The 12,217-nt window shown below is 42.5% G+C and overlaps 1 protein-coding gene across 2 annotated transcripts in view; it reads right to left on the reverse strand.

Annotated features, from left to right (window-relative positions):
* The window catches only part of NEGR1 (neuronal growth regulator 1), an 856,142-nt gene that overhangs the window by 319,300 nt on the left and 524,625 nt on the right, over window positions 1-12,217 (reverse strand). The window lies entirely within an intron of this gene.

Raw genomic sequence — 12,217 nt, forward strand, 5'->3', positions numbered from 1 at the left:
TACACCTCCAGGCTTCAACCAGTCTGGCATTATTATTGTGTTTAGATGCATGCACAAGTCCCAATTCTATTCAAGTGAACTTATTCCCAGGTTGGTGTGTACAAAGGGCCCTCTCACCATGAAATTTATTTTATTTATTTTATTTCGTTCCATTTCTATACCGCCCCTAGCCAATGGCTCTCTGGGCGGTTCACAGCAAGGAATAAAATACAATACAGTAAAATAGACATCAGATAAAATCCCTAAAAAAAGACAGCTTAAGCATTTAACAACTTGATATAAAATTAACTTAACATTAAACAATTAAAATGCCTGGGAGAATAAAAAGGTTTTAACCTGGTGCCGAAAAGATAAAAGAGTAAGCACCAGGCGCACCTCATCGCGAAGACTGTTCCATAATTCGGGGGCCACTACTGAAAAGGCCCTGAATCTAGTAACAGCCCTCCGAGCTTCCATATGGGACGGGACTCGGAGGAGGGCCTTAGATGTTGAATGTAGTGAGCGGGTAGGTTCATAGCGGGAGAGGCGTTCTGCAAGGTATTGTGGTCCCGCACCGTGTAAGGCTTTATAAGTCAAAACTAGCACTTTGAATCTGGCCCGGAAACAAATAGGTAGCCAATGCAAACGCGCCAGAACATGTGTTATATGTGCAGACCGTCTGGTCCTCGTCAGCAGTCTGGCTGCTGCGTTTTGCACTAGCTGTAGATTCCGAATTGTCTTCAAAGGCAGCCCCACATAGAGTGCATTGCAGTAGTCCAGTCTCGAGGTTACCAGAGCATGGACGACTGAGGCGAGGTCATCATTATCCAGATAGGGGCACAGCTGGGCTACCAACCGAAGATGGTAGAACGCATTCCGTGCCACCGAGGCCACTTGAGCCTCAAGAGACAGGAATGGATCGAAAAGGACACCCAAGCTACAAACCTGTTCCTTCAGGGGGAGTGTAACCCCATCCAGAACAGGTTGAACATCCACCACCTGGGTCGAGAAGGCACCCACTAACAGCGTCTCAGTCTTGTCAGGATTGAGCTTCAGTTTGTTAGCTCTCATCCAGTCCATTATCGCGGCCAGGCAACGGTTCAGCACGTTAACAGCCTCACCTGAAGAAGATGAAAAGGAGCAATAGAGTTGCGTGTCATCAGCATACAGGTGACAACGCACTCCAAAGCTCCTGATGACCGCTCCCAGCGGCTTCATGTAGATGTTAAAGAGGATAGGGGACAGGACCGATCCCTGCGGGACTCCACAATGGAGAGTCCAGGGCATCGAGTAATGTTCCCCAAGCCCTACCTTCTGGAGACGATCCACCAAGTAGGAGCGGAGCCACCGCCAAGTGGTACCTCCAACTCCCAATTCCGTGAGTCTCTCCAGAAGAATACCATGGTCGATGGTATCAAAAGCAGCTGAGAGGTCAAGCAGAATCAACAGGGTTACACTCCCCCCGTCTCTCTCCCGACATAGGTCATCATACAGGGCGACCAAGGCTGTTTCGGTGCTGAAACCGAGTCTAAAACCGGATTGAAATGGATCCAGATAATCGGTTTCATCCAAGAGTACCTGGAGCTGGTTGGCAACCACACGCTCTAGAACCTTGCCCAAAAATCTCCTCTTCCTCTTTCTCACAAGAAAGCCTAGGCTATAATCCTATATCCACTTACTTAGGAGTAAGGCCAATTAAACCATGGAGTTTGTTAACATCCACCCACACTTACTATAAAGTAGAATCTGCAGAAAAAAGAGTACCTGATCTCAAATGGAGATTATAAGGGGGCAGAAGCCAATAGCCAAGTGTAGGGGAGGGAAAAACAGTAGCTGTATAGAACCCCAGTGATTCATTGTGTCCAAAGAACTCACTTATCAATCACAGAGACTGAAAGCTTATTTTTATTGTATAAATTTAGAAGGTTTTATAATCTTAGAAGGGGGTGTGGATGGGTGGGGTGTGAGGGGGACATAGCATGACTATCATGAAGGGGCCCTACACTACATTTCTAAATTTGCCACTACACTACTGGAAGAAGCCATGATGATGTGAGGGGCTAAGGAGTCAAAACTCTTCCTCTGAACTGGCTCTAATATATATTCTAAACTAATAAAATCCAAGCTGAAACAGTATTTGATAAGCACTCTTAAAGAATGGAGTTATTTAAGTTACAGGTCATAAGATAAGACCAATATTTGCTTCATTTTCATGTGTCTTCCCTGACTATACTATTAACCTGTTTGAACTTTCTTTCAAACAGAAGTATTCCTTCCTTGTCTCTTGAACTGTCTGAAGTCAGTTTATTAATTATATATTAGCATTTCCTAAAAAATGAATTTCTACAAACAAGAAACTTGACTTTAGGACATATGTGAGTCCCCTACCATATTTCCACTATGTGTTCACTGTAACATGTTAGCAAACAATATGAACTTAACCAAATTACTTTCTCTTAAACACCTTAAAGGCCTTTCTTTACTCTTTCGGGGATAGGAATAAAGCAGGTGAACTGCAGATGAACAACTATTTAAGCATGTTGGTGGGTACTGTGATGTCCTTCCCTGGTTCTCCCTGTCAGGTTCCCACCTGCTTGTGGCTACTGCCTTTCACTAGGCACCACCAGGGATACCACCAGTCCAGACCGTCCTTTATATGGTTTCTCACTCCGCTCTAGCACAGATCTCACTAGATCCCCCTGCTAGGCAGCACCACCAGTCATGTCCTATAACCAATACTCCCAGAGACTTTGCCTGAGTCTCTCTGTAGCTGGTTACTTTTGTGACTGCGTGCTTATGCTGTTCCCAACCCCCTTGTATCTTTACACATACAACTCTGGGTTGCTCTGGATACTTGAATTGTTATTATTCCTCCCTTCACCGCTGCCACCATTAGATACTGTTTCTGTTCAGCCTTGGTAATTACCTTGCCCTCCCTTCTGGTATGTATATCCCCCAGCCAAGAATCAGGCCTTTGGTAAACCAAATAAGTATTTATTAAATATCAGAAATAACAAGATTAGTTTTAGAATGTTTCACAAGCGTATGGTTTCATCTATTCCTGTTTTGTACTTGACTTATTATTAATCAGAACTCCAACTCCCTCTTTCTCCACACTCCTGACCTCCACCCTCAAACACCTCTTTCTCCACACTCCCAACATCCACCCAGATTCAACTGTCATTCTTCCATTTATACTCCCAGCCATTCAAACGCTCAGCCAATCATCCAGCATTCTACTGCTCATGTACTCCCCCCTCCTCTTTCACTCCACTTACCATATGTCTTCTATATAAACAGCACTTACCATATTTACACTATAAGAAAACAATTAGTGATTAGAAAACACTGGGCTAAAAGGTCAGAGGTAAAAAAGTACGGTGGGTTTATATGCAAGAGGTTATGACATGAGTCAGAGTGAATGAATTTGCTAGACTCAAAATTATTTCAACTCATATTCTCAGTTTTTCCTGTTAATATTTCTACGAGATAGTAAGAAACAATCCAAGCATGAAGCAAAAATATTAAGCATGTTGTTTAGGCAGCAAAAATATACATTCATTTAAACAAAGTGAAATGATACATTAGACATTAAAACAGACACTTCTGGGATCACAGTACTGAGCTATTTTCCTCTAGTATCCAGTAATTGTTGGCAGGGCACTTTGGGCATTGCACAGTTGTTGACGTGGCTTTCCAGTGCTAAGTGTTGTTGCTAGTTACAAAGAGGGAGAGTGGCGAAGCGGTGAAGCCAATCTGATGCTCTTGCTGCTGTGCTTGCACTGTGCAAAGATCTCTGCTGCCTCCCCTCCCCCCCCGGTAACCAGAAAGCAATGCTTGGTATTGGGAAGCCATGTGAGCAACGCTCTCCCACCAACCACTACTGCTAGTATCTATGACAGTGCCACTCCTCTCCTCTTCCCTGATGTGTTATCTTCTCAGATAGGACCAAGTGCCACACTTGTGGAGCCAGTAAGAACACAGATTGGCATCTCCAGTGCTATGGAATCTCTATGTGAGCCACTGCCAGAAATAAAATTCAGACTGCATACATACCAACCTGTATGTAGCAAAACAAAATGTAGTTTTTCTCAATCTGGAATTGTTCATGCATGTCCTCAACATGCTACTGTCATTCTAGATTGATTCTAGATTCTAGCATCCACAAGGATGAGTGTGGTTACTTGATATGAGTTTGGACACCCTCCCCTTCATTATCCACACCTTTTCTTCCCTGCACTGCCCCATGTGAATGAAGAAGTAAGGGGTGATTGCAGTCTTGATATACACCCACCACATCATTGGGCAGATGGGGATACACCCCCCCCATTGTCAGGACCACCTATGTTTTCAATTGAACACACCTTGGGTAATGCATAATTGTTCTGCAATGAGCTTTTATTTTCAGAATAAAACCAGTTGTCAAGCAGTGCTTTTCAAGGGCAAAAAATAGGCAATTGATTTGGATTGTGTGTGGACCGCATAGAAAAAACAAGTACTTTGTCTCTGTTGATTTTAGAATAAAATGTTGTGCATATGCAGCCTCAGTCCTTATAAAGGAAGTTATTCTATTCATGGGGAAAGATTGACAACACCACAAGTGATAGATTGAGTTAAAAAAATAGATTGGTTTATATTGAGCCAATCTGATTTCAGAAGTCACCCACATTGCACTAGTTCTTGGGAGAAATACATTTCCCAAGGCCTTTATCACATCAGAGAGAGAGAGAAAGGAGGGAGAAACCAAACTGGACTGCTGCCATTGTCCCAGCTGGGTAAGTGTTGCTTATAAGGAAAGAAGAGGTTTAGGGATCAGGAGTGGGGGGGGGAGGGGAGGGAGGTCATGGTTAGGACCAGAACTACTTCTCCATCTTGGATTCTAATCTGAGCCAGTAAATATTATGTGGAACCATGTGATGTTTCCTTTAAAATAAGCAATGTGCACCCATAGCTCTAGCAGGCTTCACTGGCATTTCTAGTTGGTGCAAAAATAATATTTTAGCAATTGTATCAGAATCCTCTAATCCTTATTATGTAACTCACAGCTTTGCAGTTTGGCAGCCTGTCCACAAATCAATCAGGAACTGCCGTTTGTCTTTTTCACCCAACATTTGTGAATTCTAGAGTTAGATATGCTTCAATAAAATCTCAAGTTTTAAAATCTCAAAACTCAATAGTCAGTAATATTGTTTGGCATGGTTCTGACTTTGCATGTACATTCAGGGGGGAAAAAACCCCAAACCCCGTAATGATATGTATTGGGTAACATTGGTCAAACAGCTCTATAAAAATTACATAGTGGCAGAATCGATAAAAATAATTCCGACCAGCTCTCTTCACAAGAGCTGCTGCAAGACTGCACGAACTCACAACAATCAATTCGAGGCAGACTTCCAGGATGGAGGGAGTGCATAGAATGTTTATTGAGCCTGGCCTAGGGACATCACATGCCTACTATCACATCCTTGAAAAGCAATACTTCAACATTTTATTTTATATTTGTTTTTAAAAATGTATACTAGGTATAAAAAGCAACTCCATTTCTCAACAGATAGGAGGGGAATTGCTCTAGATTTTTTCCCAGATAAGGGAGGAGAATTTGAGAGAGAGAAAAAAAATCCTGAAAAACATTTCCTGTTTATTTCTACAATACAGATTATTTCCACGTGGGCACAATTTCAGCGACTGATTTTTCCTGAGGAGACTTACATTTCAAGTGCAGCATAACAGCAGATGACACAATAAACACTCAAGAGGGACCAAGCTGTGTGCAACATCACTTTGGAGCCCTTAGGAGACCAGAGTTTAGACAGCTGCCAGGTTCAGGTAATCAATCAGTGCCTTCAAATGCAGATATTTGGGCAATGGCTTACTTGCTTTGCTGCGCTTACTCTGTGCTTTCTGCACAATGGAACATCCATATTTAGAGGCAGTATGCCTCTGAATGCCAGGTCCTGGAAGGACAAGGAATAGGAATGGTCTGCTGGCTTATGGGCTTGCTAGAATCATGTGGCTTGTCACTGTTGTAAGCAGGATGCTGCATTACTCTTGGGGCTTATCCACATGGGATAATTACTTCATAATAAAGCCGCTGTTTTTACCTCTGTTTTCTATTTGAACTATCCACAGTAAGGGCTCAATGTCAGCTGCAAACATGGTGTTTTCTATTCATACTGAGGGGAAAGATCAATCATGCAGTTTCCTACTGACCACACCCTCTAATTTAACATTTCCACTCCTTCCAGTTACTTGGCAATCAGGCATGCTCAGTTTGTTCTACCACTAAGTTTCATTAAAAAAAAACCCAACAACCCATAAGTGCGATTATTTGTATTTTCACTGAAACAATACAGCTGAAATTTAAATCTTTTTTTTGAGTAGTGTTACGCTTTTGCACATAAGTTAGGGGGAAAAGAAAAATAAGGCACAGTTTGCAGCAACAAAAATGCTAGTAGAACGGGGGAGAGCAGCTGGAAGTTGCTTTTCAGTCTACAGGAAATAAAATGAACAAAGGAAGGAGGAAGGAATGGGCATGGAGAGGGAAACGATTGACACACCTACCTAAAAATAGCAGAGCAAAGCATCTGCAAGCACTAGAGAAAGGGACTGAAGACGTTTTTCCTTCCTTTTTTGTATTATCAGAGGATTGGGTTAGTATGGATTTACAGGGGGAAACCTGCACAATAGCTTCCGTTTGCCAATAACATCATGTGAACCATGCAAATTAAAGGAGATGTGAGTAGCACCAAACACACACTAAACCACTGTGTACATGAGCCCTTGGTATGATCCGGCAGGACTTTTCTTATATTTGCAATATGTGCTCTGACCAGAAGAGTTCTGTTTATGCAAATCCAAGTGCTTGAACTTCTATTAAGCAACAAAACTATCCCAACTAGGATTGTCAGCTTCCTTTTTGCCTGGCTGCTGTGCCATAAATAAATAAATAAATAAAATTTGCAGCCACCTAACAGGCAGAAATTCAACAAGTGAATAGCCCAACACTGATTGTATATTTGCTGTGCAGTTGTTCCAGTCCTGCCATAAATAAAAAGGACACATCCATGCACACTGATAATCCATGTCTCCTGCCTTATCTGAATGCTGTTACATGGGAGTACACATTCTGAAAAGCACAGAAGTTCTGTATGTGGATTTAAAGAAGCCATATATTGTTTCAAGCAAGGGATGGGGATCTCGGGAGCCCTTCTTAGGATGTGATGGTGATGCATAAAAAGTAAACATAACTTGCACAAACATTTTTCTTAAAACACAGGGATAATCCAGACACTACTGGCCCATTTTACCAGATTTAGGTGCCCCTAGGCAGAGAAGTGGAATGAGGTTATCAATATTAGTATTGACATTTCTTCTATATTATTTTAGTAACAGTGAGTGCTTACCAAGCTCTACTGTTTGACTGTTTAAATTATTTGGAACATACACCATAGCCTCTGCTGGTTTAAATCCAATTATTTCCTTAAAAAAAATATATCCATGTTGATGATTACTCACGGATTGAGTGTCAAACTATACTCAAAAGTATGATTTTGTGCCAGACTACCCTATTGATCTTACAACCACTTTATTAAATTCAAAATTTCCCACACACAAAACAGAATTGCTGTCATAGTCACCTAGAACAGAACCTGCTGGCTCTCTGCAAATGGATGCAGCTTACCTTTCCCCCAATTGTGGATGAGCTGGGCTGAGGTCTTCTGAGCCAGCCACTGCCAACACCATTTGATTAGATTCACATTACAACAGTGATTGTGTCTCAATCTAAGCCACAGTTCAGCACTTCCTTTATACTGATTGAGCCGGTGCTTCCTAGGTAGCCTCTGTGCTTTGCTCTTTATGGCCAAACTAGATTCAGGAATGCCTGGTTCTTGCTGATCCCTTGCACCTTCTGCCATATGAGTTTCGGGCTCTTCATTATACAGCCATGAGAGTGGCTGTATACTATAGCCAGCATGAATTTTTCACATAACGCAATGTCATTTTTCACAATCCCTCATGCCATTCTAATGCTTCCCATAAGCTCATTTCAAAACAAAACCTTACAAAACTTATAGTCCTGAACTCAGAAATGCTTGCTTAACAGCCCTCTCAATTTTCATGGCGATACACAAAACAGTCAGAGAAAATAGAGTTCAAAATCTAAAAAGAGAGGAAAAAACCAAGAGCCCTTTGGATTTTTTTCTGTCAGAGTTCTCATAATCTGTTGAAATTCATTAAAAATCAGCCATGTTCACAGAGTACCTGTAATCCTATTACTGACCTTGCCCCATACTCTGACATTCATCTTCTGCAGTTTAAAAGTTAAAAAAAATGCCTGGCTGATTTTTAATTACTTTAAGAAAATTTGCATTGAACTGAATGAGAGTGTCGGGCATGCTCAGTAAGAACTGTCAGTGTTCTAAAAGCCAGACTCACAGCTGCTGGGCTTGGCTAATCAGGGGGCCACACCCACACCAGACTTTGATTTCACGTGAGTCAGTCATGGCTTCCCCCAAAGAATCCTGGGACATGTAGTTTGTGAAGGGTGCTGAGAGGAGAGTCCTATTGCACTGGCAGAGGTCCAGTGGCCAGATTGGTTTAACAGTCAGCCACTCTGATTGAAGGTCTGTGATGGGAACAGGGCATCTCCTAGCAACTCTGTGCACCCTTCACTAACTACATTTCCCAGCATTCTTTGAGAGAAGCCATGACTGTCTAAAGTGAAATAAAGGTCTGGTGTGGATGTGGCCAGAGACAGCTTTGGTTTAAATTTGGGTGGGAAGCTACACGTGCCTGCTGTAGAATAAAAAGGTGGGGGAAATGCTGAAAAGTGATGATACTGTTTACAGTGTTTTCCTTTTGGAAATGAAAGGGGCTTCCCCCTGCCCAATGCACACCCACTGAATCTCTTTCCCTCCCCCTCCTCCTTCCCTCCCTGCCCCTCCCCTGGGTCAGTGTTAGACTATGACCTGGGAGACCAGAGTTCGAATCCCCACATAGCCATGAAGCTCACTGGGTAACCTTGGGCCAGTCACTGCTCCTCAGCCTCTCAGAAATAAATCCCACTGAACTCAAAAAGTATGCAAATGATCAAACCCACCCTTCCTTCTCCTCCCTCCTATTCCCTCCCTCTTGCCCCTTCCCTCTCCCTCCTTTGCCCCTCACTCCCCATCCCCTTCCAATCCCCTCCTTCCCCTTTCCCCTCCTCCCCCTACCCTTTGTCCTCCCCATGGTCAGTTTTACCTAAACTAACCATGATTGAGTAAATCCCATTGGACTCAATAAGCATGCAAATGATCAGAGCTGTCTTTCCCCTTCTTCCCCTCTTCAATCCCCTCCTCCTCCCTCCCCTCTTCCTTCTTTCTTCTCCCTTGCCCACTCCAGCCCTCCCTCCCTCCCCCCGGTCCGTTTTACCTATCCTAAGCATGATTGCATGGGAGCAAATCCCACTGCTCAATAAACATGCAAATGATCAAACCTGTCATTCTCCTCCCCTCCCCCTCCTGCCTGCTCCCCTCCACCCTCCCCTCCACCCTTCCCTCCCTCCTCCTCCTTCCCTCCCCATCTCCTGTGCTCAGTTCCACCTATCCTAAGCATGATTGCAGGGGAGTAAATCCCACTGAACTCCATAAGCATGTGAATGATCAATCCATTCTCAGCAAACTTGCACAGGATTCCATTTCTTACCTCCTGGATTAAAAAGCAGAGAAATTCACTAATAGGCAAGAAACCTTGCAGTTTAAGAACGTACCTATAGCCCACAGATATTTCTATCCAACTTTAAAAAGCAGGAAAATTGGGCAGATATAGTGAATGCACCAGGGGAGCATGAGACCTGACCTCCTCTTCTAAGATATTGGACTGCCCTCCAAAGTTGTCAGTTTGGGTTGGTCTTTCACAATCCAATCCACTTCCTGTGTAGCTTGGAAGAATTTGGTAACATGTGGCTCTCCAAAAGTTCCCCATTCCTGAGCCACAGCTTGCTTCTCCCACATATGCCAGAGGTAACATTGCTTTCACAGATCACACCCACAACATACATTTAAAGCATATTCATACCATATTGCCTGAACCAATATTGGGAACTGCAGTTTTCCCCTCACAGAGCTACACTTCCCAGTACCATTAACAAAGTATAGTTTCCAGGATTCTTTGGAGAAAGCCAGGTGCTTTAAACATTCGTTACATGTATTGTGTGGATGTGACCATAGTCGAAAGGAGCCAGGATGCAGCAGCTCACACACTGTAACATGTAACATGACTGTAAGCTCCTAGGGATAGGGACCTGTTCTCTTGTACTCGGCAAAGTGCCATGCCTACTAATGGCACTATATAAATAATGATAAATAATAAAAGGACATCGCAGTCTGGAGAAAGAAAACAGAAATTGGCCATCTCTGGCAGAACTCCAGAAATGCAGACAGAGAAAATGAAAACATGCATTCAGCATGTGAATACGGGATGAAGCAGATGAAGTGAGGCAAATGTTTTGTAAGCGATGCAGATCAACACTGCCGGAAATATAATTGGAATATTGTATGGATGGTGCAGGCACATCCTTGGATTCTATGTTTGCTCTCTTTTTTTGCTAGTCTCGTTACTATTAGATATAACTTTATTAGTCTCTTGTCTGTAAAAATATAAGTCAGACACAAAATGCAAACATGATTAAAACCATAATAGATACAAACTTGTTGCAGGTCAGTTTCTACTTGTGCCTGAAGTCAGGTGGTCTGGTACTGCTTCCTGCACCATCTGGGGATTTTGCACGCCACCCATACAGAACTGGCAATGGGTATTTCCTTGACTCAACATATTGCAAATAAAACCTCCCTTCCTACCAAACATTTCCTGGAGAGAAGAGGAAAGGCCCCATTACCTGCCAATGACATGCTCAGCTCTAACCATAACCATAACAGAGATCCATATATTAAATTCTGGGAAGGAACAAAGCCATTCAGTTTACAGCAAGAGTTAAGATACTTAAAATACCTGAGTTAATTATTATTATTATTATTATTATTATTATTATTATTATTTATACCCCACTCTTTTTCCAAACTGGAACTCAAGGCAGCTTCCAGATAAAAGTAAGTACATATCATTAAGAACATATAAACATAAAAAACATATAAACATATACAAATCAGCATTAAAACAGAATTAAACTATTAAGATGTTAAAACCAATTAGACATACACTTAAAATACTGCAACCCAGTTTAAGAGCATACAAGTAAAAGAATAACATACAGCACCCTCTTCAATCACTACTCTTAAAGCCTTCAGTTCCAAAGGCCTGCCAGAAGAAAAAAGTCTTTAACTGTCGGTGGAAGGACTGCACAGAGGAGGCCATTCTTGCCTCCCTAGGGAGGGAGTTCCAGAGCCTAGGGGCAGCCACCAAAAAGGCCCTATCTTGTGTCCCCACCAGTCGCACTTGTGAAGGTGTTGGGATTGCGAGATATTAAGATATTTGTGAACCACAAACACATGGAAATTGTTCATTAAAGCTGCACGTTCTAAAGTTTCGTATGCCTCATACATTTAAAGCACATGACTTCCTCTACAGAATCCTGGGAACTGTAGTTTTTAAGGGTGCTTGGAATTGTAACGGTGTGAGGGGTAAACTACAGTTCCCAGGATTCTCTGGAGGAAGTCATGTGTTTAAACATACTTTAAACGTATAGGGTATACAGCATCTAATAATGTTATTGTGCTGGCTTATACTTTAGCCTCTATGTATCCACATTTGCCAATATGCAAATGTTTTCATGTGTGTCTGTGGGATATTTCACAGGGATGTGGTGTGGGAGACATGCCTGAAGACTGGGAGGAAGGGGTAACATTTCTTGAGAACAGACAAAAATCAAGGTAGGGAAAAATTGAGTACTTACTAGCTATTTCATAAGATGATCTGAGGGCTGGCTTCTTGGATTTGTTTTGTTTGCTTTTAAAATGAAGCTGCAGCTCAGCAGCAAAACACCTAGCAGCAAGGCTGCCACATGCTTGGGAAACACAGCTGCTAATGCTCTTTAGAATGATTCTATGTGATGGTGTGTATTATTACCAGGGCAGTGCATGGAAAGAAGTTAGTAAATACTACAGCCTCCCCAACTGGAATGTCAGGTAACTTTCAGTTCTTTCACCAGACACCCCAATTTTGCCACCACCACCTTTAGGGGGAAAAGTAGTGGTTTAAAACAATGAGAGAGGTCTGACTAGATTGGGAAGGGAAAAGC

The sequence above is a fragment of the Rhineura floridana genome, chromosome 6 (assembly GCF_030035675.1).
Source record: "Rhineura floridana isolate rRhiFlo1 chromosome 6, rRhiFlo1.hap2, whole genome shotgun sequence".
In the NCBI taxonomy this organism is placed as follows: Eukaryota; Metazoa; Chordata; class Lepidosauria; order Squamata; family Rhineuridae; genus Rhineura; species Rhineura floridana.